General features: G+C 42.6%; 1 protein-coding gene across 2 annotated transcripts in view; it reads left to right on the top strand.

Moving 5' to 3' along the window:
- The window catches only part of KIF26B (kinesin family member 26B), a 500,555-nt gene that overhangs the window by 123,989 nt on the left and 350,541 nt on the right, over positions 1-26,025 (top strand). Inside the window, exon 1 of one of the 2 annotated variants that reach the window (XM_082469761.1) lies at positions 11,058-14,442. The exons of the other annotated variant lie outside the window; for it this stretch is intronic. The gene's annotated coding sequence lies outside the window, so the exon portion shown is untranslated. Of the gene's footprint in view, positions 1-11,057; positions 14,443-26,025 lie in introns of those variants that run through there. 2 annotated transcript variants of the gene reach the window in all.

Genomic DNA, 26,025 nt, shown 5'->3' with positions numbered 1-26,025 from the left:
TCGGGAAAATCTTTCAAAGAAGAAAACGTTTCTCTTTGGTTCCGTTCCACATCGCTTTTTTCATCCTTCTCCCACTCCCAATGGCGCTACTCCACTGTTTTTTTTTTTTTAATAAATTTATTTATTTATTTGTCTATCTGTTTTTGGCTGTGTTGGGTCTTCGTTTCTGCACGAGGGCTTTCTCCAGTTGCGGCGAGCAGGGGCCACTCTTCACCGCGGTGCGCGGGCCTCTTACGGTCGCGGCTTCTCCCGTCGCAGAGCACAAGCTCCAGACGCGCAGGCTCAGTAGCTGTGGCTCACGAGCTTAGTTGCTCCGCGGCATATGGGATCCTCCCAGACCAGGGCTCGAACCCGTGTCCCCCGCATTGGCAGGCAGATTCTCAACCACTGTGCCACCAGGGAAGCCCCTCTACTCCACTGTTACAAGTACTCAGGCCTTTGTGTTGCCCATCAGTGCCCAAGTCCTCCTAGTCAATTGACAGGTTATTTGTTGGGCCCCTACGGTTCTCTTGAGCACCTAGTATAAGCCAGACTCTATACTAGGAATACAGCAGTGAGCAAGTGAAACATAATTTGTCCTGTAGTGGTGAAGATATTTGAGTAGAAATTACAAGTGCGATTAGTTACAGAGACATGTAGGATTGAAGAGAACAGATAACAACTGACCTGTTGGACACAAGATGTTTAAGGTGAGCCTGAAGGGGTCAGTTGGAGATGGCTGACCTGGGAGCATTTACAGACAGAGAAGGGGATGTGGAGAGCGGAGGGGGGGCGGGGAAGGGGAGGAGGACAGAAAGGCTGGAGCCCTGGGGCGAGGGTGGGAGGGTGTGGAGAGCCCAGTCTCCCAGGCTCGCAGGCCCTAAAGGCTCTTTCCCAAGAGATAGGAGAAGCTGTTGAAGGGTTTTAAACAGGGGGGGAGATAGGACCCAATTCACTTAAAAAAAAACTCTTCCTGGGCTTCGTAGAGAATAGATTAGAGGAATGCAAGACTGGATACAAAACCTACTCCCTTCTCCACCATCCAAACGCCATACCCAGCATGCCCTTGGGAAGAAAGCAGAAGGACTAAACCGAATCCTCACTAATTATGATAATCTTGTCTGTAGTGTTTGTTCAAATACATCTTTTTTTTTTTTTTAATATTTATTTACTTATTTGGCTGCGCTGGGTCTTAGTTGCGGCGTGCGGGATCTTTAGTTGTGGCATGCGGGATCTAGTTCCCTGACCAGGGATCGAACCCAGGCCCCCTGCACTGGGAGTCTTAACCACTGGACCACCAGGGAAGTCCCTCGAATACATCTTTGATGTGCACTTTTAGAGTCATCCTGAACCCAGGGCTCCACAGTGACTTCTCAGCCTGTGGGTATTGGAAGTGAGGGGACAGGGAGGGGCTGGGTGGATTACTGTGGCTGCATAAGTCCTCAAACAGGTTGAAGAGGCTGATCCGACCCCCTTTTTTTTAACCCTTTTATTGGGGGTCATTTTTAAAACTTTACAATGTGTCAGAACCTCTTGCTACCTTAGGGCACCTGGTTTGCAGGGTGAAACAGATGTTGCTTGTCGTGGGCGTGTCTCTAAGCCCCGCTTCACCACCTTTGCTGTATTCTGGGAGTAGCTGACAGACCTTTGTCGATGCAGTGAACCAAGTATGTCTTGCAAGCAGATTTCCCTTTCCAGCTCCATTCAGTCCTCAGTGGGTCACAGAAGCAGTGTGTTAACCAGCCAGCTTCTGCCTGATGAGACGTTGCCGGCTTCTCTCTGGCCAACAGTTCATTCACCAGGTGGCCTGAGTGCCACTCCTGTCTTGTCCCCCGCTCCTAAATGTCAACATTTGGAGTTTTCTTTAAAGCCCATGATTTCTGCTTATCAATCACGTTCAGTATCAGGTTACTTAGAGAATGGAGTTATTATCTTTAATGTTTAATAACTTTGCCACAAATATAATATAATAAAATCCAAGAAATGTAATTTACAGAGGCTTTCAACTCAGACCTTACGTGTGTGTGTGTGTGTGTGTGTGTGTGTGTGTTTAATCTTTCTTAATCCTATCCTCAGGGCTAGGCAAAACCTTGTTTTCTCTGTCTTCTGCTTGTGCTGTCCCTTTTATTTTGTTCTTGTTTTTGCTTGACGAGGTCCTGATGGTCTGGGTCGTGCTTCCTGAGTGTGGGCAGCTGGAGTGGGAGTTGGTGGCAGAAGCGGAGCGTTGCGGCGCTGGCGTCTTTGCTCTGGTTGCAAATGAACTGTGTGCACACGTCTCCTGGGTGATTTTACTGATTCTTCCGAGCCTGAGCGGCTTCGGGGGCTTTCCAGACAGAACTTAGCTTCACAGCAGATGGATGGCTCTTAGCAGTGAAAAGATTCTTGGGGTAAAAGCGTGGCAATGAATAAGGAAGATCTCTTTCTTTTTATTTTTCTGTTTAGGAACATGCTTAAAATTGAATTTAATCATTCGGATCTGTCTTCTCGGAAGAAGCATCATTATGAATGATAGTCTTTGAATTTGCAAGTTAAAACTCTGATTTCCCACAGGCAGAGTCCCCTTGAGAAAGAAGGCAGTTAGACTGCTTTGGGTTCTTCCTTTAAGGAATATAGACCATAATGGTGGCCCTGTTTTGTATCCTGAGGGGCTGCGGACAGGAAGCCTATGACGAGGTTCACAGAACATTTAGAGCTTTCTCAGAGAAAGGAGCCATAGAAATGTAAGGCGGTACAGCTGTGTTGGAAACCTCCCACCGTCTCCAGGCTCTCGTTTCACTCTCAGTCATAAAGAGAGAGGATCTGTAACAAACTCCCCCCACCCCTTACTCTGTTCTCAAGGAAAGAACCAAAGGATCAGATTCTAACTATACACGAGGATCCTTCCAACAGTTAATCCGCATGGTCTACCTCTTACATACTTGAAGGAGTAGGGTCGCTCCCCTCTCAAATTTTCCTTTTTCTGAATTGCTTCATATATCATGAGCTGACTTGTCTTCTTAAGGAGTCGGAGTTAACAAGGCTACCCTTGAACAGCATAAAACTGAATCAGGTACATAGCAGGCATTTGCTTTTTCATCTAAATGATTGAATTTCTCTTTCAGGTCTATTTATGTTGGGAATAGAGAGAGGAGATGAGGAAAAGGGTTGAAACTAGTTCTTGAAGGAAATGTTCTTAAGAAAGCCACGTTTGAGTTCTATGGATACTCCAGTTTTTGATTGCTCTGATGTTTTCTTAAATATACTCTGGTCTCCTTCAACTCGTGGGGAAAGATGGCAGAGAGAGCCCAAAGTAGAATGTCACACCCATCGAGACATAGATAATGAAGCATAGATGTATTAAAAACCTTTATTGGGAATGCAGGGAAATTATTCCTTTTCAAACATTAGATACGACTCCATATATTCCAGGGAGATGTTTATACACACCGTTGGTTTAACATTTTAACTGAATTAATTAGACACTTCAACAAATGGTCAATTCAGTTAGCTTCCTAATTGATTCTTAACAAAACCGAGCCAGTCAGCTGCTTGAACCAGCTGGTCATTTGTGTGATATAGACACAGGCCTAGAGTAACAAGGTAAGTGGTAAGTCTTTACTGGAAAAGAAAATCAAACTTAAGGAAGAGTCAGAGAACTTGAACCATGGAGCCAGACCAACATCTCCTGAAATAATAAAATGAAATCATAATCCCCACTCCTCCAGGTCTCATCTGACTTCCCATTAAGTGGTGTTTTCAATCCATGTTGAAAAGCACATGAAAAGATGTCGACACATTTGGATGAGTGACAGGCCATAAAGGAGGTAATGAGAGTGAACTTTCCGGAGGCAATTTGGACATTAGAGATGATGATGCTATTTAGTATTTTCCTAAGTCCTTTTTGGAAACATTACTTTTCAGGGACTTGAAGTAATTGAAAGAGAGATGTCCATTAAGTATGTTTAGAAAAAATTTTCTGTCTAGTTTTGAGTATATGGATCTGCCTGAGAGACGTTTTTTTGGACTTTATTCAGAGACTGGCTTGGGTGGATTTGCTTTGACTTGATGGCTTTGGGATATAAGGAGACCTGAATGAGTGTGAAGATGTTTGGGGAATTTACGTTTGCCTAAGACAGCTCTGGTTCAGACTCGAACTTGTGGAGACTTCTCTGCCTTTCCATTACTCATCTTTGTACCCCTAGTATCTAGCCTAATGTTGCTCATAAGGTATCCAGTAAATCTTCAGGTTTGGTTGTTTGCCAGTCTATAGCCCTTGAGTTGAATGAATAAATTGAATTGGGCTCAATTTGCTGTTAAGACCTGTGGCTTTGGGGAAGGAAGCTTTAGGGTCCTAGAAGTTTTGATGTGTTGTCATTTTTTTTTTTTTTCTTTATGGGCTGAAAAATTTACCCTAAGCTCAGAGAACAAGGAGGGTAGGTGTTGTACATGGTGCCTCCCCTTTAGGAGCAAGTGAGGAGTGTCCATGCTGCTGGCTGAAGTCTCTTCCCTCAGTTCTGTGCTGAAGAACCATCTTTGCAGTTGACATCCTGCGTCTCCATATTACAGGCTAGTGCCATTTAATCCCAGAGGCAAGCAGAACAGTCAGAGGTGTGGGTAATAATCCAAGTGGGGGTGATAAGGGCCCAAAAGGCGATGCAGTCAGGAAGTGGGTCTGGATCTGTCCGATGTGCACCAGGGTTAGCCCTGTGGACTTCTGATTGAAGGACCTTCCCGTAGCCTCTAGACTCGGGCGCCTCTGCTGCCACAAGTCTCGATGGGATGCCTATAATGTTAGGTCAGGAACAGAGCCCTTGGTTAGCAAAGTCCACCTTATGTTTCCCTGTCCGGCTACTGGTTTTCACTTCCCTACCTTTGTTATCTCTATGTCACTTGCCCAGAATTCCATCCCCTCTTCTCCTGGAAATTCACCCCTATCGCTTTCCTCAAGGGCCCAGTCAAAACTCAGCTCTTCCAACATTCTTTTTACGGCCTCGCCTTGGTACCGTGTAATTTTGTACTTGCTCTGCATGTACCTTGTAAGTGTTCTTTAGTCACTTCATTTATGTTTTGACTTCTTAGCACACTTAAGAGTGTTTGTACACCCAAGCAAGTAGAACTGACCTATGCACACTGAATTGTATGAACCACCTTACATTAACATTCAGTCTGGGGGGGGGACAGTTATTATTATTTCCATTTCCAGATGATGAAACTGAAGCTCAGAGAGGTCCGGTGACTTAACCAAGGTCACACAGTCAGCGGCAGAGTGGGATTTCAATCCTTGTCTTCTGACTCCATGGGCAGTATCCTTGCCACAGCTGCTCACTGCCTCTTAGCTTGATGGAGCAAATAAATTCTGCCTTCAAAAAAGTAGAGTCACAGGTTTTTAAAAAACGGAAGCCTTCCTTAGCAGAAATATCCTTCTGAAGAGTATGTCTTTTTCTAAAAAAATAATTTGACTTAGAGTAAAAGGGTAGGCTCAGCCTTCAGAAAAAAGTGTTCTCCAGGTTTGCTTGTTCCTTTGTGAGGTATTTGTCAAGGGCCTGTCCTGTTCTAGGCATCATACTGGCCGACGGGAATGGGAACAGTGTCAGATGAGACATGGTTCCTGCCCCTCCCAGTCTCACAGCCTAGTGGCTGGGAGGTGGGACACCAAGGTGGCTAATCTCCTGTGTGCTTGTGAATCTGGAACATTGATGCCTAATGTTGCAACTGATCGGCAGATTTGACCTTCATTCACTACACGTGAGCGTATATTATACAAAAAGTCGTTTCCAGAGTGCTTTGCTGGCTGAATGGATAAACTAATACCTACAATGGAATATTATTCAGTGTTAAAAATCATGAAAATTTGCTACATGCTACAGCATATAGCATGAACCTTGAAGACATTATGCTAAATGAAATGTCAGACACAAAAGGACAAATATTATATGGTTCCACTTATATGATAGGCAAATTCATAGAGAGAGAAAGTAGAATAGAGGTTGCCAGGGGCCAGGAAGAGGGCAATGGGGAGTTATTGTTTAATGGGTGCAGAGGTTCAATTTGGGATGATGAAAATGTTCTGAAGATAGATAGTGTTGATGGTTGCAAAACAATATGGAGGGCTTCCCTGGTGGTACAGTGGTTGAGAATCTGCCTGCCAATGCAGGGGACATGGGTTCGAGCCCTGGTCTGGGAAGATCCCACATGCCGCGGAGCAACTGGGCCCGTGAGCCACAACTACTGAGCCTGCGCGTCCGGAGCCTGTGCCCCGCAACAAGAGAGGCCGCGACAGTGAGAGGCCCGTGCACCGCGATGAAGAGTGGCCCCCGCTTGCCGCAACTAGAGAATGCCCTCGCACAGAAATGAAGACCCAACAGAGCCAAAAATAAATAAATAAATAAATAAATTTATTTAAAAAAAAACAATATGGATGTACAATCAATGCCATTGATTTGTATACCTAAAAATGGTTAAATTCGTGAAGTTCATGTTAATTATATTTTACCACACACAAAAGTTAATTTTCCAGAATATTGTCAGCTATACTTATAAACATGTTTAAGACAAGAGGAAAATGGAACTGGTTATGGCACAGTCTTGGGAACGCGGAGGAGACTCTACGTCACCAACTGGTTTTCAGAGTGCAGAAAGCATCGGATGGACAGCCTTCTTGAGATACAGGAGCTGCTTCGCTAGTATTCAGAGCAGCTCTGGCGAGGGCAGCAGCTCTGGACCAGGATCTGGGTGATTCTTTCACAGTTCATTGGGTAATGAGAAGAGCTGGTCTCAGAGAAACGAGAACATGTGTATTGGAAGGCTGCCTTTGCTTAATGTTCCACATGATCTAGGAGGCCAGATGGCATTTTATGTGGTTTTCACAACTGTGATTTTGGATTGATTACCAAACCTGTTTGTGTTCCTAACCCAGCTCCCTGCCTCCTGCCTGGCTTTTAGCTTAACCCGCACTCTCAGAGCTGGGTTTGAACCGTTGCATTATTTTTTTCTTTTCCTTATTACTATTGCATCGGTGCCAGCCTCTACTACCCAGAGTCTAGCATGGTAAATAAAATCCTTTTTCCAACAGGTCTGATCGAATGAATGGCTTTCACTTTGCATTTATGTTCAATTCTGGATTTATTTTTTTCTAGTTTGGATCATCTGCTTGATGTGTTATGAGAGGACAAGTTCTGATCCCATGTTGACTTTTCCTTACCCGGCTGGCTTTCCATCATCAGACGGTGTTTTCATAGGAAAGGCAAATTTATTTTATGTTTAATATAAGAAAAACATAATACAATCATGAAAGTAATAAAAGTTAATATTTGAATTTTCAGAACACTTTTCACATAAATAATCTCTTTCAATCCTGACAACAGTCCCGAGGAGTTGAGCAGGTATTCTCCACTTCATATGAGGAAACTGAGGCACAGAGATGTTAAGTAGTATGCCTAAGATTGCCCAGCTAATATTGGTTAGAGCTGGATCTGGAGATTATAGCTTCTGGGTCTACTCCAGAATTCTTTCCACCATCCCACTCTACCTACTGGAAAAGAAAATCCAATTTAGTGTAAATAATTTCGGCATTAGCCACCATTTCGAGCTACTTACCGGGTCATTGTTGTCCTTTATTAAATAAGTCATAGTGACCTTTTAAGCTTTGCAAAATCCTCTCTCATGCTCCTCGTTCTCTAGTAACTCTTGTGACAACGGTCTGCACTTGACCCACTTTAACAGACTGGCAAAGTGAGTCAGAAAATGAGCAGTGTGGCAGGAGAGAGCCTGAGACAGGGGGCTGGGCTCCGGATAGAGGACCTGCTTTGCCTCTTAAACTGGGTTCCCGCCTCCTTGTCAAGGAAACTGAGGATATCAGACATTGCAAAATCTACTTCTGTGAAGCCTTCTGGAGATTTCTAGTAGTTTTGGGGAAAACACTGTGTCCTGCTGCCCAGCTGAAATTCTGGTGTGGCTTGAGGAGGGGGTGTATCTTCTTCAGTCTTCTGCTTCTGGCATTGTGCCAATGCTTGATGCAACAGGAACTCAGTTAACTGTGTGTTGAGTAGAGCCTCAGAAGATACCAGTTTCCTCCTGTGAGGCGTTACAGTACATGGATTTGCTCAGTGAAAATTCATTTGGTTAAGATTTCAGACATAGCTCATTCATAACTTCTTCTCCCCCTACTTTTAAAGGAGGTTTCTCATGTCTTTAGTTCAAGTGCCCCCTAAAACACCACCATCATCCTTGCATTGGTAGAGGCACAGATGAATTAAAATCTCGTTGAAATGACAGTGAACTGTGATGGCTCTACTGTGAGCCCCCTCCCCTGGTTTCTCTGGGCCCTCCTTCCTCCCCGCTCCTGAACTGTGCAGGAGGTGAGGCCGGGGCTCCAGGCCACAGTGCTCTGGGTTATTACAGTGATATATCTTAGAACTGAGCTTGAGCAGGGATCTTCCTGTTTCCTGCTGGAATTGATTTTCTGTCCAACTTTCATTTCCTATTGTGCATTCCTTTGGGGTCAGAGCAGCTTTGTCAGACAAAAGCAGGGCTTTCTCCTCTGGAGATGTTCCTGGATTCTCTTCAGCTGTGTGTTTATATAAATGGACAGGCAGGCAGTGCAATAAAGTGGCTGCCCAGCCAAATTCTGGCTGTACTGCCTGGTTGGATTCCGGGGGTTGGAACTCAATAGGGTTCTAGGACTTGGCCTGGAGTCCCAGGTCGTCCTGTCCTTGCCCTGTGTCTTAACGTTGTAGGCTTTTATTCTCTGAAGCCTGCATCAGAGAGCTCTTCAGAAGAGAGGAAATGTTATATTGCTGTTATCATTTCAAATGTTTGCTGTTTAAATGAATCTGGTTCAAAGCTTAACAGCCTGTTGGCTGTTAAGCTGAATCGGATCTCAAAGAAATCCCTGACGAAGGTTTTTGCCTTCCACTGCCTGATTACTTACTAATCAGTGTTAAGATGGCAACCTCCAGAGTATTCAACAGTTGTCAAGATGTGTGAAAACGGAATCCGTAGCACCATAAGATGCTAAGTAGAATCAACCCAGTCGTTTCACTTTCTGTGTCTTTAGTTTCCACTTCTTTGTTGCTCTATCCCACCCCCATGGTCTCTGCAAGTGTTCTAGGGTGTTTTAATCAGCTGGAATAGCAATGTCGTTAAAGTACCATTTTATTAACTTTACCAAAGATGAAGAACTTTGTTTGATCTGTGATTGTGACTTCCATCAGTACATCTTCAAGCAATCATTTTCCATCATATGTTTGGATTTATGCTTAGTATCCTACATCAGTCCATTTGCTACTTCACCATCAAGGCCCTGTTTGTTAGTGTGTAATCATAGCAACAGGATTATATCTGTCAGCATGTTATTATCAGTAGTAGTCAGAAAAAAATCTAATATAAATTTACTGTAATGCCATAAAGGGTGCCAGCCTTTTGGGCCTAAATAATCTCTTGTTGGGAGAGCAAGCTGGTGATGTGGTAAAGGATTTGAAGGACTTGTTTTGGAATTATTTCTAAAACACGATGGTTGATAGTACACAAACATGTCCAAATGAATTGAGTCATGTGAAAGCATCCAGTTTTATTCAGCCGTAAATTAGATGTTGTATTCTCTGGATATAGGATTGAAGGAAGGTGGCTCCATAAATTCAGCAGCAAGGGAGGTAATAGCGAGCTTATGGCTCTAATCCCCACCCTTTTTATGTGTCACACAAGCAGCAAGAAACACTGAGGATTTTCCCAGTATATCAGGGAATTGTGGTTATTTTTCTTCCAGAACATGAAGAACTATGTGGTTATTAGAGATGGGGAATGGCCATCTGCACGGTGATTAAGAAAACTAGAATAAACCAAGAGATTTGAGTTCTGTTCTCAGTTCTGCTTCTAACACATTCAGGGACCTTGAGCAAGTCTCTTCACCTTGCCAGACCTAAACTTCCTTATCTGTGAAAAAGATATTGTCAGACTAAATATCCCTGAAGATCCTTTGCAGCTCTGACTTTGAACTCAGTACATCAACTCCCTTCATTTATTTAGTCAGTCTTAGCAGAATTAATTGGGGTTTGTTACTTGTTTGCATCTGGGTAATTACTGCTTGCACACCTGAAGAACAGAGTAGTGGTGGTTTCCAATGTTAATTTAAGGTACAGAGAAGGAAACGTGAACCACCACCCCCGCCCCAAACTAAAACTAGAAGCAACTTCTCTTTTAGAGCAAGTGCTGATGGAATATACATAAAGGCACTGTAGCCAGGCTGGGCCCTTCTGCCCCCTTCGAGTTCTGAGGCTTCAGAGTGGTTCCTGGCTCTTGTACCATGAAATGACATCCTGTCCGGCTTTGTGACAAGATGTGAAGGGGGAGGAAGTGTGAGGCTGTGAAGACACTCCTACAGGTGCCGGCTTCACCACAGAGCAAATGTGATGCTTCTCAAGTTAATGACTTGGTTGAAAAGCTGTTCAGCTCCGTAGACTACCCCTTTCAAATGAGGGTCCCTGGGGATGTTCACAGGGGAGCAGGTCACCTTACACCAAAGAAAAATTAAAAACTTTCCAGTTCCAGCAGTATAAACCAGCCACATACGCAGGGAGCAAAATTGTCACTGGCTTTTGGAGAAAGGAAAAGCACTAATGACAAATAAATCTGATGGGGTTTCGTAAGGATTTCAGTCTCATTCTTTTGTGATGCCAGAGAGCTAAGTTTTGATCTATTCCCTCTGGGCGTGATGGAGGCTGATAGCACAGTATCCCTGCCTCCTCCCTGATCAATCCAGGTACTAAACAAGACCAGAGAAAGGCTCAAGAATTGATGGCAAAACTGATGAGGAGTGAGGAGGGTGTTTTATTCAGGAAGGTATATCTGACTACTGGTACAAAATGGAGTTGGTATCGTTTTATTTTATTTTTTATTTTTACTTTATAAAAACATCTTTATTGGAGTATAATTGCTCTGCAATGGTGTGTTAGTTTCTGCTATATAACAAAGTGAATCAGCTATACATATACAGCTATACATATATTCCCATTTCTCCTCCCTCTTGTGTCTCCCTCCCACCCTCCCTATCCCACCCCTCTAGGCGGTCACACAGCACCGAGCTGATCTCCCTGTGCTATGCGGCTGCTTCCCATTAGCTATCTATTTTACATTTGGTAGTGTATATATGTCAATATGTCAGTGCTACTCTCTCACTTCATCCCAGCTTACCCTTCCCCCTCCCCGTGTCCTCAAGTCCATTCTGTATGTCTGTGTCTTTATTCCTGTCCTGCCCCTAGGTTCATCAGAACCATTTGTTTTTTAGATTCCATATATATGTGTTAGCATACGGTATTTGTTTTTCTTTCTGACTTACTTCACTCTGTATGACAGTCTCTAGGTCCATCCAACTCACTGCAAATAACTCAATTTCATTTCTTTTTATGGCTGAGTAATATTCCATTGTATATATGTGCCACATCTTCTTTATGCATTCATCTGTCGATGGACACTTAGGTTGCTTCCATATCCTGGCTATTGTAAATAGTGCTGCAATGAGCATTGTGGTACATGTCTCTTTTGAATTATGGTTTTCTCAGGGTGTATGCCCAGTAGTGGGATTGGAGTTGGTACCATTTTTGATTCTTCTCTTGAATCCTGAGAAATATCAATATTTGCCTTCACTGACTCTGAGGAAGAAGTATCCCTTCACTTCTTCACTCTTCTCCTCTTTGGTTTTGGATGTCCTTTTCTATTTTCTCTGGGAATCTGCTCCATCTGATTCTTTATTTGTTTATAGACAAGCCCAAGTTGAAATGAAAGTCAAGTGTCCCCTCATCCTGCAACCCCTCTTACTGTTGTCCTAATTCTCCACCCACTGTCCAACTTTTTGGAATGCAAAATATCCATTTTGGATATGGCAGGTATGGTGCATTTAAAAGTTGGTACTTGCCACATCTGCTGCCTCACAGCTAACTCACTCCTTAATCTTTTGCAGTTGGTCGTAAATTCCTTACACTATCCTGAAACTGCTCTATCAAATATGGCCAACAACTTACTGGGTACCAAAGCTAATCACCAATTCCGAAGCCATTTTGTGGGCCTTCAATGTTTTTGACTTTTTTTTTCTAACAGCATCTGACACTGTTGACTCTGTTTCCATTCTGGAAAAGTTTTTCCTTCTCTGGCTTTCTCTCATAGGGCTATGATAAGTCTTAAGTCAAGTGATGTCTAGAAAGCACTTAGAAACTGCTCACATAGACTCAATAAATACTTGCTCACATAGACTCAATAAATACTAACTGCTGTTGTCATTATCCTGGACCACTGTGCTTTTATGCTGCCTGTTGTTTTTTTATTTTATTTAATTAATTAATTAATTTATTTATTTATTTATTGGCTGTGTTGGGTCTTCTGTTGCTGTGCGCTGGCTTTCTCTAGTCGCAGCGAGCGGGGGCTTTTCTTCGTTGCGGTGTGAGGGCTTTTCATTGTGGTGGCTTCTCTTGTTGTGGAGCATGGGCTCTAGGCACGTGGGCTTCAGTAGTTGTGGCTCACAGTCTCTAGAGCGCAGGCTCAGTAGTTGTGGCGCACGGGCTTAGTTGCTCCGCGGCATGTGGGATCTTCCCGGACCAGGGCTCGAACCCGTGTCCCCTGCATTGGCAGGCGGATTCTTAACCACTGTGCCACCAGGGAAGCCCCTGACTGTTTCTTTTTTGTTGACTTTATTTATTCTTTCTGCTCGTTAAATAGAGACGTCTCCCTGTGCTTTTGTCCTTAACCGTCTTCTCTCTTAAAAGGCACACAGAGTGGACTTACTATTAAATTGATGAAGTTTAAACTTCAGGGCCTCCCACTAACATGGGCCACTTCCAAGGTGTGTAGGATCCTTGCTGTAAGTTTTTTTCAGATTTTCAGTTGAGCTATTTAACTACCGTTGTTTAAGATCACTCCTCTTTACACCCAACTTTGCCCTTCCTCACACTTCTCCTGTCAGGTGGTGGTAGAGTAGCTTTGGGCATTTTGACTCGAATGAAAAAGGCAGACGATATGAAATGTTGGCAAGGATATGGAGAAACTGAATCTTCAAACACTGCTGATGGGAATGTAAAATGGTGCAGCCACTATGAAAAATAGCTTGAGAGATCCTCAAAAAGTTAAACGTAGAGTTACCATATGCCCCTAAAATTCCACACCTTGGTATATATATACCCAAGAGAAAATACGAAAAAAGGTCCTCACAAAAACTTGTGCACAAATGTTTATGGCAGCACTAATCATAATAGCCAAAAAGTGGCACCAACCCAAATGTCCATCGACTAATGAATGGCTAATCAAAATGTGGTATATCCATAGAATGGAACATTATTTGGCAGTAAAAAAGAATGAAGTAATGATACATGCCACAACACGGATGGACTCTGAAAGCATCATGCTAAGTGAAAGGAACCAGACACGGAAGACCACATATTGTACGATTCCACATTTATGAAGTGTCAGAATAGGCAAATCTGTAGAGAAAATAAGTAGATCAGAGGTTACCAGGGCCTGAGGTGGGGAGTGACAACTAATGGGTATGGAGTTTCTTTTAGGGGGTTGAAAGTGTTCTAAAATTGGTAATGTTTGCATAACCCTGTAAACATATTAAAAACCCAGAATTGTACTCTTTAGACAGGTGAATTACACAGTATTTGAATTGTATCTCATTAAAGCTATTTGACAAGTGTAGGAAAAAAGTATTACCGATGTGTGTCTGTACTCTAAAATTTATCCATTGCCTTCTAAATAAAGTCCAAACTCCATGGCTTGGCTTTTGAAGGCTTTTATTTATATGGAACATTTTTCTCCCTTCATCTATACATTTGTAAACCTTACGCATTATTCAAATGCCGTAGTTTGTCAAATTGGATGTGTCTTCTCCTTCTAGATAGACATTCCCTTCCTCCCTCTCCTGTAGCCCTTAGCACGGTCTGCCTAGTTGTATTTATTTCTGTATTTGTTATATTATCTCCTTCTGATGGAGAGCTCTTTAAGGCCAGAGAGGGTGCCTGTTCATGTTAGCAACGGGCCCCTAATCTTGTCTGGCTGGTACATAATAAATGTTTATCACTTGATAGAATGAATGGATTATGAAATTATTAGACATGACCCTGGATATGACACTCTCTTTACCTACCTCTTTCACAAGGGTCTTTCAAGAACAATGAGAGATCAAACATATAAAGACATTTTTGGAAACGCTTAAAACTCTAACTGTGCAGGGTATTATTATTATCTGTAATCCTGGTAACTATTCAAATTAGTGTCAATTAACTTTTGGCGGCACTCTGAAGATTCTTCATCGTCTGCATTAGTTTGTCAGATGAGGTAATGCACTTTTTCTGGGTACAGTTGTCACTGAAGAGATTGGCAGCATTTCATAGTTGTAAACAAAACTGTCTCATGTGCGCGATCATGACAAAGAGGAAATAGGATGCCAGAAGCTCTGTGAAAACACTTCAGTCCATTTCAGCAAGAAGGAATTGTGATCTGGTAAGTAAATTAGTGTTCTGCTCTGTCCTTAGCTCCTGCTAATGAGCGGGCCCCAGAGACTCCTGGTCCTGGGGGATAAGCCCCTGGTACCCATTCAGGTTTGGTTGAAAGCTCCTTTTCTCTAGGGATCTTTGTTTAAAAGCAGAATTCTTTAAGCAAATATATTTATCAGATTAGAAATATTTCAAATATACAGAAATGCAGAGAGTGTTATAACAAACCCACCACTCATGTTTAACAAATGCTAGCTTTTTGCTGTATTGGCTTTGTATTTTTTCTTTTTTTTTTTTTTTATAAATTTTATTTTTATTTTATTTTATTTTTATTTACTTATGGCTGTGTTGGGTCTTCGTTTCTGTGCGAGGGCTTCCTCCAGCTGCGGCAAGCGGGGGCCATTCTTCATCGCGGTGCGCGGGCTTGTCACTATCGCGGCCTCTCTTGTTGCGGAGCACAGGCTCCAGACGCGCAGGCTCAGTAATTGTGGCTCACGGGCCCAGTTGCTCCGTGGCATGTGGGATCCTCCCGGACCAGGGCTCGAACCCGCGTCCCCTGCATCGGCAGGCGGACTCCCAACCGCTGCGCCACCAGGGAAGCCCTGTATTTTTTCTTTTTAATGAAAGACATTTCAAAGACAGTTCGTTGCATCTTTTCTTCCCCTCCCCAATCCCACTTTCCTTCTCCCTCTTCAGAAGTAACTATTCTCTTCTTCCAGGGATCTTTAACTGGTTAATCTTTCAGTCCAACTTTGATGTCAACTGTTAACTTTTGAGGCCAGAACTGTTGTTTCCAATATTGAGTCCACCTTCGAGCCCATTAAATGCGAGTTTTCCCTGAGTCAGTTTAAATCAGCCCCTGGGTAAGGGGAGGACAGTTATAGAGTGACACTTATCACCACATTCCTAGAATTCTGGGAAGAGTAAAGAAAAGCCAGTGTGATCTTGTCTTTGAAATGTGAAAGTTAGGTAGCAGCTAGGACATTTTGGGTATGGCAGTTATGGTACATTTAACAGGCTATCAAAATGCAGAGCAGTCTAATTCAGTAGCAATTTTGGGGAAAATGACAAGGCACTAGGTCCTGGAGAGAGGAAAATGAAATAACCTATGTGGGGCTGTGTGTGTGTTTACACATACGCAAATGGCTTATTTATGTGTATACCTGCCTCATTCAAGAATAAACTTGAGATGTCCTTTTAAAATACATGCAGTGGAACAAAAACAGGGATGAGGTCAGGAAATGAAGATGAAGGGAAGATGAGGATGGGAATGTTAAGTTCAACTCTAAGATAAGACAAGCACATGGAATACAGGCTCTTAGGGGTGAAGTTTTCTCTAGAAGCAGCCCACAAACCTGGTCATGAGCTTCTCGGTAGACAGTGAAAGAAGTTAAAGGGATCAGTGACACAATTAAGGGCCCTGAAGATAAAAGCAAACCAGTTGCCCAAAGAAGAATAGCTGTTTCTAGCACAGAAGCCTGAGAGCCATTTCCCTGAGGATGTGGTCTTCACCTTTGATGGAGTGGAAAGGTGGACCAACCAGAACACTGTAGAAAAGTATGCAATGCTCTGGAGTGGTGTGTACCACATGCGGGGAGCTCAGCTGAGGTACATAGTGGTCAGTGTGCATCAGGAATGCCTGGAAACCAAGGGTTGTTTGTGCCGATCATGTTGCCATTGGCATTGTGATGGTTCATTTCATATGTCAACTTGTTGGGCCGCAGGTGCCCAGATATTTGGTCAAACATTATTCTGGTGTGTCTGTGAGAGTGGTTTTGGATGAGATAAGCATTTGAATCCATAGACTGAGTAAAGCAGATTGCTCTCCCCAGTGTGGGTGGGCCTCGTCCAATCAGTTGAAAGCCTGAATAGAATGAAAGGGCTGACCTTCATGTGAGTAAGGAGGAACTCCCACCACTCAACTACCTTTCATCTGGGACATAATTTTTGTTTTTCCTGACTTCAGACTAGAAGTGGAACACTGGGTCTTCCTGGGTCTTGAGCCTACCTACTGACCTTCAGACTAGCTTCTCCCTGTATAGGAGTCGTTCTCACTGCCTGATTTTTCCTTTTTGATTATCCACTTTCCGTGATCCCACCTCAGCTCAGAAGGAGTGGTGCTCTGTGCAGGGCCAGAGAACCCCAGCACGGTGGCAGCATGGCTGGGTCTGGAGCCAATCACATACAGGTCTCCATAAGCTCCATAAAGCTGCTGCTGACGCCTAGGCTGGTCACCCTTTTGTCATTGTCTCCTCCTCTGAAACGGTCTTCAGTCTGCTTTCTGGGGGAGTTGGCCTTACCTGCTCCATCTGAATCACCCCCTGGCAGGATCAGCCAAGCTGGACTGGGGTGAGGCTATAGGTGTAGCAGATTGAGAGCCTCTTGGGGTGGTGGGCCGGGTGGGAGGGGACACAACGTGTTCACGCTGTGAAGAGCCCAGCGTCCGTCTGCACAGCCAGGTCTGCCTCTAGGGTGGAGGTGGCCGTCTGGGGACAGTGGGCACTGGGATCGGAGGACCCTGCCGATTAACCACTTCCTGGCTTGTCCTTTCTGCCACCTCCCTCCCCACCAGGTAAATACTGCTTAGACACCCAGGTTCTGATTAAAGCTACATGATGAAACTTGTACCAAGGATACAACTGATGGTCCGTGTCAGCTTGTTGGAGTTAAAAAATATATTTTAATTTGTTTAGCTCTCTGGGGAAATTATCTGAGGCTGCATGTGATTATGTCAGCTTTCACATGAGCTTTCAAAAACCTGAAATTATTCAAGCCACAAAATGAGATTTTTTAATCTACGTGAATACAGAAATCTTTTGCCCCCCACCCACTTTTTTTTGAGGAGGGGAGATTAAAAAATGTCTAATTCATTCCTCCCCTTCTCCCCCAGGACACTATCATTAGCAGTTGTAAGAAAATGATCACACCAGTAGTACCTTGGATGGCATTTTCACATACATTTTCCCTTTTTATTTTAAACTTTATACCAACTCTTCGAGTTGTAGCAAGTATTGCTCCCCCTTTTATAGGAGAAAGTGGTCTCTGAGAGCTTACGGGATTTGCCCAAGTTCATATGGCTAATGGGTTGCAGAGTCAGGATTAGAACCCAGTTCTTTCCGCAACAAGCTCAATGCCCTTTCATCCCACCAGGCTGCCTTGGAATAGTAACTGTGATAAAGTATTTATAACAGAATGGAGTTTGGGATTAAGATGGATTTATATTGTACTCCACCTGCATTAGTCAGGATAAATTAGGCTAAGTTGTGCTAAGACAAAATTCTAGTGGTTTAACTTGTTTATACAAAGTCCTCTGTGGGTCCAGGTGACTCTCCGGGGCAGTTGCCCTCCACTGCTCCAAACTGCTTTGATCTCATGACCCCCATGTCAGCATGAAGCTTCAAGGGTGCGCCGAGGCAGGGAAAGGGGTATGGAAGAGTTGCATGTTGGCTTTTAGATGCTTCAGCCCAGAAGTAACAAAATTTAATGCCGGTTTCATGGCCCTGCCCGACTGCACAGAGGGTGAGAAACCTTGTCTTCTGTGCGTCCTGGAAGGGGAGGAAAGCCAGCAATACTGGTGACCACCAGCAACGACCGTCGCTCCATCCACAGGCCAAAAGGTCTGTCCTGTGGAGTAGGACCCCTTTGGACAAACACCTATGTCACAGATCCCGAGGAAAGCGTTCACACTACTGGAAATTACTTTGGAAGGACATCCAAGTATTTGACAGATATTTAACAGATATAAACCCTGTAACCTCTCCTAAACATCTGTGCTTATGGTTCAAGGAGGGTGATTCCTGTTTTATAAACACCATTTTCCTGATTAAACCTTCAATGATTCCCCATTGTCCCGAGGAAACAGTTAAAACTCCTTAACACGACTAAGGCCCATCCTGATTTGGCCCCTGACACCTTCCCCAGGTTCATTTTTCACCGCTCCTCATACCGTATCCAGGGTAATGGACCTCCCTTTATCTCTGCCAAGCGCGCTCACTCTCTTTACCTCCTGGCCTGTTCCGTCTGCCTTGCAGTACTTCCTTCCCCACTCACTTCCTTCTGGCTACTCCTACTCTGTATCATTTTTTTTAGGCCAGGCCTCTCCTGCCTGTGTTAAACCCCTTCCTTTTTGCTCTATCAGCCCTTCTGTTTAGCTAGTGGATCTTTGTAATGGAGTACCCTGCTCACTTCTCTGAATCCCCAACTAGATGGCAAACTCCTTGGGGTCAGGAAGTGGGTGGCAGCGCTTGCCCTTAAGAGTTTATCCTCAGCACTGGGCTTAGCTAGTACACGGAAGCAATTGACTACATATTTAATAAATAAACAAAGGAATGGACATATGAATGGATGAACGAGGCCTCACGAAAGTCTCTGGGTCTCACGTTCTTCTCCATTGTCTGTGTGGTAAGCCATAGTCAAGATGGTCACTTTTGAGCTTTGACCACTATTTCCCATGCTCTTGGGGTCAGTGCACATTGGTTTGTCTCACTTTGCCTTGTATTCCCACCGTTCTTCCTTAAAAGTGGGAGAAATATCTTATATTTCTAATATTAAATCATCTTCTGTTTTTCCTGCAAGGTTTAAATTTATGGAATAATCCACAGTGGTTGGTAAAGTGTCATTAGGTACCTGAATTACTTGACTCTAATCCCCACTAGAGTTATTGTTTAAAGGACAGGTATTGTATGATTCCACTTATATGAGGTCCCTAGAGTAGTCCAGTACATAGAGACAGTACGCAGCCCTAGTGATGGCCAGGGGCTGGGAGGAGGGGGAGAGTGAGGGGAGTTATTGTTGAATGTGTTTAGAGTTTCATTTTGGGATGATGAAAAAGTTCTGGAGGTGGATGGGGGTGATGGTCGCACAACAACATGAATGCACTTAATCCACTGAACTGTGTGGATTTTCAACACTTAAAAAGAGTTGAAATGGTAAATTTTTTAAAAAATTTTTATAATTTTTGAATTTTATTTTATTTTTTTATACAGCAGGTTCTTATTAGTCATCAATTTTATACACATCATTGTATACATGTCAATCCCAATCGCCCAATTCATCACACCCCCCCCAACACCCCCCCACCCCAGCCGCTTTCCCCCCTTGGTGTCCATACATTTGTTCTCTACAGCTGTGTCTCAATTTCTGCCCTGCAAACTGGCTCATCTGTACCATTTTTCTAGGTTCCACACATATGCGTTAATATACAATATTTGTTTTTCTCTTTCTGACTTACTTCACTCTGTATGACAGTCTCTAGATCCATCCACGTCTCCACAAATGACCCAATTTCGTTCCTTTTTATGGCTGAGTAATATTCCATTGTATATATGTACCACAACTTCTTTATCCGTTCGTCTGTCGATGGGCATTTAGGTTGCTTCCATGACCTGGCTATTGTAAATAGTGCTGCAGTGAACATTGGGTGCATGTCTCTTTTTGAATTATGGTTTTCTCTGGGTATATGCCCAGTAGTGGGATTGCTGGATCATATGGTAATTCTATTTTTAGTTTTTTAAGGAACCTCCATACTGTTCTCCATAGTGGCTGTATCAATTTACATTCCCACCAACAGTGCAAGAGGGTTCCCTTTTCCCCACACCCTCTCCAGCATTTGTTGTTGGTAGATTTTCTGATGGTGCCCATTCTAACTGGTGTGAGGTGATGCCTCATTGTAGTTTTGATTTGCATTTCTGTAATAATTAGTGATGTTGAGCAGCTTTTCATGTGCTTCGTGGCCATCTGTATGTCTTCTTTAGAGAAATGTCTATTTAGGTCTTCTGTGCATTTTTGGATTGGGTTGTTTGTTTTTTTACTATTGAGCTGCATGAGCTGTTTATATATTTTGGAGATTAATCCTTTATCCGTTGATTGGTTTGCAAATATTTTCTCCCATTCTGAGGGTTGTCTTTTCGTCCTGTTTATGGTTTCCTTTGCTGTGCAAAAGCTTTTATGTTTCATTAGGTCCCATTTGTTTATTTTTGTTTTTATTTCCATTACTCTAGGAGGTGGATCAAAAAAGATCTTGCTGTGATTTGTGTCAGAGTGTTCTTTCTATGTTTTCCACTAAGACTTTTATAGTGTCCGGTCTTACATTTCAGTTTCTAATCCATTTTGAGTTTATTTTTGTGTATGGTGTTAGGGAGTATTCTAATTTCATTCTTTTACATGTAGCTGTCCAGTTTTCCCAGCACCACTTATTGAAGAGACTGTCTTTTCTCCATTGTATATCCTTGCCTCCTTTGTCATAGATTAGTTGACCATAGGTACGTGGGTTTATCTCTGGGCTTTCTATCTTGTTCCATTGATCTATGTTTCTGTTTTTGTGCCAGTACCATATTGTCTTGATTACTGTAGCTTTATAGTATAGTCTGAAGTCAGGGAGTCTGATTCCTCCAGCTCCGTTTTTTTCCCTCAAGACTGCTTTGGCTATTCGGGGTCTTTTGTGTCTCCATACAAATTTTAAGATTTTTTGTTCTAGTTCCGTGAAAAATGCCATTGGTAATTTGATAGGGATTGCATTGAATCTGTAGACTGCTTTGGGTAGTATAGTCATTTTCACAATATTGATTCTTCCAATCCAAGAACATGGTATATCTCTCCATCTGTTGGTATCATCTTTAATTTCTTTCATCAGTGTCTTACAGTTTTCTGCATACAGGTCTTTTGTCTCCTTAGGTAGGTTTATTCCTAGGTATTTTATTCTTCTTGCAATGGTAAATGGGAATGTTTCCTTAATTTCTCTTTCAGATTTTTCATCATTAGTGTATAGGAATGCAAGAGATTTCTGTGCATTAATTTTGTATCCTGCAACTTTACCAAATTCATTGATTAGCTCTAGTAGTCTTCTGGTGGCATCTTTAGGATTCTCTATGTATAGTATCATGTCATCTGCAAACAGTGACAGTTTTACTTCTTCTTTTGCAATTTTTATTCCTTTTATTTCTTTTTCTTCTCTGATTGCCGTGGCTAGGACTTCCAAAACTGTGTTGAATAATAGTACTGAGAGTGGACATCCTTGTCTTGTTCCTGATCTTAGAGAAATGCTTTCAGTTTTTCACTATGGAGAATGATGTTTGCTGTGGGTTTGTCATATATGGCCTTTATTATGTTGAGGTAGGTTCCCTCTATGCCCACTTTCTGGAGAGTTTATATTATTAATGGGTGTTGAATTCTGTCAAAAGCTTTTTCTGCATCTATTGAGATGATCATATGGTTTTCATTCTTCAATTTTTAATGTGGTGTATCACATTGATTGATTTGCATATATTGAAGAATCCTTGCATCCCTGGGGTAAATCCCACTTGATCATGGTGTATGATCCTTTTAATGTGTTGTTGGATTCTGCTTGCTAGTATTTTGTTGAGGATTTTTGCATCAATATTCATCAGTGATATTGGCCTGTAATTTTCTTTTTTTGTAGTATCTTTGTCTGGTTTTGGTATCAGGGTGATGGTGGCCTCATAGAATGAGTTTGGGAGTGTTCCTTCCTCCGCAGTTTTTTGGAAGAGTTTGAGAAGGATGGGTGTTAGCTCTTCTCTAAATGTTTGATAGAATTCACCTGTGAAGCCATCTGGTCCTGGACTTTTGCTTGTTGGAAGATTTTTTTTTTTAAATAAATTTATTTATTTGTTGTTTTTTTTTTTAAATATTTGGCTGTGTTAGGTTGTCATTGCTGTGGGCAGGCTTTCTCTAGTTGTGGTGAGCGGGGGCTACTCTTCGTTGTAGTGCATGGGCTTCTCATTGCAGTGGCTTCTCTTGTTGTGGAGCACAGGCTCTAGGCACACAGGCTTCAGTAGTTGTGGCATGTGGGCTCAGTTGTTGTGGCTTCCAGGCTCCTGAACGCAGGCTCAGTAGTTGTGGTGCACGGGCTTAGTTGCTCCACGGCATGTGGGATCTTCCCGGGCCAGGTTTCAAACCCATGTCCCTTGCATTGGCAGGCAGATTCTTAACCACTGCACCACGAGGGAAGCCCCGCTTGTTGGAAGATTTTTAATCACGGTTTCAATTTCATTACTTGTGATTGGTCTGTTCATTTTTTCTATTTCTTCCTGGTTCAGTCTTGGAAGGTTATACCTTTCTAAGAATTTGTCCATTTCTTCCAGGTTGTCCATTTTATTGGCATAGAGTTGCTTGTAGTAGTCTCTTAGGATGCTCTGTATTTCTGCAGTGTCTGTTGTAACTTCTCCTTTTTCATTTCTAATTTTATTGAGTTGAATCCTCTCCCTCTTTTTCTTGATGAGTCTGGCTAATGGTTTATCAATTTTGTTTATCTTCTCAAAGAAGCAGCTTTTATTTTTATTGATCTTTGCTATTGTTTTCTTTGTTTCTATTTCATTTATTTCTGCTCTGATCTTTATGATTTCTTTCCTTCTGCTAACTTTGGGTTTTGTTTGTTCTTTCTCTAGTTCCTTTAGGTGGAAGGTTAGATTGTTTATTTGAGATTTTTCTTGTTTCTTGAGGTAGGCTTGTATGGCTATAAACTTCCCTCTTAGAACGGTTTTTGCTGCATCCCATAGGTTTTGGATTGTCATGTTTTCATTGTCATTTGTCTCTACGTATTTTTTGATTGCCTCTTTGATTTCCTCAGTGATGTCTTGGTTATTTAGTAACGTATTGTTTAGCCTCCATGTGTTTGTGTTTTTTATGTTTTTTCCCCTGTAATTCATTTCTAATCTCATAGCGTCGTGGTCAGAAAAGATGCTTGATATGATTTCAATTTTCTTAAATTTACTGAGGCTTGATTTGTGACCCAAGATGTGATCTATCCTGGAGAATGTTCCGTGCGCACTTGAGAAGAAAGTGTAATCTGCTGTTTTGGTATGGAATGTCCTATAAATATCAATTAAATCTATCTGGTCTATTGTGTCATTTAAAGCTTCTGTTTCCTTATTTATTTTCATTTTGGATGATCTGTCCATTGGTGTAAGTGAGGTGTTAAAGTGCCCTACTATTATTGTGTTGCTGTTCATTTCCTGTTTTATAGCTGTTAGCAGTTGCCTTATGTATTGAGGTGCTCCTATGTTGGGTGCATATATATTTATAATTGTTATATCTTCTTCTTGGATTGATCCCTTGATCATTATGTAGTGTCCTTCCTTGTCTCTTGTAACATTCTTTATTTTAAAGTCTATTTTTTCTGATATGAGTATCGCTACTCCAGCTTTCTTTTGATTTCCATTTGCATGGAATATCTTTTTCCGGCCCCTCACTTTCAGTCTGAATGTGTCCCTAGGTCTGAAGTGGGTCTCTTGTAGACAGCATATATATGGGTCTTGTTTTTGTTATCATTCAGCAAGCCTGTGTCTTTTGGTTGGAGCATTTAATCCATTCACATATAAGGTAATTATCGATATGTATGTTCCTATGACCATTTTCTTAATTGTTTTGGATTTGTTTTTGTAGGACCTTTTCTTCTGTTGTGTTTCCCACTTAGAGAAGTTCCTTTAGCATTTTTGGCAGAGCTGGTTTGGTGGTGCTGAATTCTCTTAGCTTTTGCTTGTCTGTAAAGCTTTTGATTTCTCCACTGAATCTGAATGAGATCCTTGCCGGGTAGAGTAATCTTGGTTGTAGGTTCTTCCCTTTCATCACTTTAAGTATGTCATGCCACTCCTTTCTGGCTTGTAGAGTTTCTGCTCAGAAGTCAGCTGTTAACCTTATGGGAGTTCCCTTGTATGTTATTTGTCGTTTTTCCCTTGCTGCTTTCAATAATTTTTCTTTGTCTTTAATTTTTGCCACTTTGATTACTATGTGTCTCGGCGTGTTTCTCCTTGTGTTTATCCTGTATGGAAGTCTCTGCGCTTCCTGGACTTGGGTGACTATTTCCTTTCCCATGTTAGGGAATTTTCGACTCTAATCTCTTCAGATATTTTCTTGGGTCCTTTCTCTCTCTCTTCTCCTTCTGGGACACCTATAATGCGAATGTTGTTGCATTTAATGTTGTCCCAGAGGTCTCTTAGGCTGTCTTCATTTCTCTTCATTCTTTTTTCTTTATTCTGTTCTGTAGCAGTGAATTCCACCATTCTGTCTTCTAGGTCACTTATCCGTTCTTCTGCCTCAGTTAATCTGCTCTTGATTCCTTCTAGTGTAGTTTTCATTTCAGTTATTGTATTGTTCATCTCTGTTTGTTTGTTCTTTAATTCTTCTCGGTCTTGGTAAACATTTCTTGCATCTTCTGATCTTTGCCTCCATTCTTTTTTCGAGGTCCCAGATCATCTTCACTATCATTATTCTGAATTCTTTTTCTGGAAGGTTGCCTATCTCCACTTCATTTAGTTGTCTTTCCTGGGTTTTATCTTGTTCCTTCATCTGGTACATAGCCCTCTGCCTTTTCATCTTGTCTATCTTTCTGTGAATGTGGTTTTTGTTCCATAGGCTGCAGGACTGTAGTTCTTCTTGCTTCTGCTGTCTGCCCTCTGGTGGATGAGGCTATCTAAGAGGCTTATGCAAGTTTCCTGATGGGAGGGACTGGTGGTGGGTAGAGCTGACTGTTGCCCTGCTGGGGAGAGCTCAGTAAAACTTTAATCCGCTTGACTGCTGGTGGGTGTGGCTGGGTTCCCTCCCTGTTGGTTGTTTGGCCTGAGGCAACCCAACACTGGAGCCTACCTGGGCTCTTTGGTGGGGCTAATGGTGGACTCTGGGAGGGCTCACACCAAAGAGTACTTCCCAAAACTTCTGCTGCCAGTGTCCTTGTCCCCATGGTGAGCCACAGCCAACCCCCGCCTCTGCAGGAGACCCTCCAACACTAGCAGGTAGGTCTGGTTCAGTCTCCCCTGTGGTTACTGCTCCTTACCCTGGGTCCCAATGCTCACACTACCTGTGTGTGCCGTTCAAGAGTGGAGTCTCTTTTTCACCCAGTCTGTTGAAGTACTGCAATCAAATCCCACTAGGCTTCAAAGTCTGATTCTCTAGGAATTCCTCCTCCTGTTGCCAGACCCCCAGTTTGGGAAGCCTGACGTGGGGCTCAGAACCTTCACTCCAGTGGGTGGACTTCTGTGGTATAAGTGTTCTCCAGTCTGTGAGTCACCCACCCAGCATTTATGGGATTTGATTTTACTGCGCCCCTCCTACCGTCTCATTATGGCTTCTCCTTTGTCTTTGGATGTGGGGTGTCTTTTTTGGTAAGTTCCAGTGTTTTCCTGTTGATGATTGTCCAGCAGCTAGTAGTGATTCTGGTGTTCTCGCAAGAGGGAGTGAGAGCACTTCCTTCTAGTCCGCCATCTTGGTTCCAATCGAAATGGTAAATTTTTATTTTTTATTTCTATTATTTTATCACAATAAAAATTAGATTCCCATTATAACATGTCATTAATTCCACAAATTCAAACAGAATACCAGTCTAAATAAGTGCTCCAAACATGACTATAGACTGTGCAGTATAATGTTACCTAATGAGACCACAGTCCATTGCATGTCACCAGGCTAGTGTGTGATTGCACTGCAAGGACGTTTCCCGAGGCTGAGTACATTGTGGTTCCCTGGCTGCTTCTTATTTAGGAAAATTATTCCCAAAATGAGACTCATTTTGGCTCAATAGAATAATTCTCCACCTTTTCTCCCAAGATGAAAACCCAGCTCGGTGATTTCCAAACCTTTT

Source organism: Balaenoptera physalus (genome assembly GCF_965194825.1).
Source record: "Balaenoptera physalus genome assembly, chromosome: 1".
Taxonomy (NCBI): Eukaryota; Metazoa; Chordata; class Mammalia; order Artiodactyla; family Balaenopteridae; genus Balaenoptera; species Balaenoptera physalus.
The sequence above is the reverse complement of the archived record's forward strand: the minus strand, read 5'-3'. Positions and strand labels throughout refer to the sequence as shown.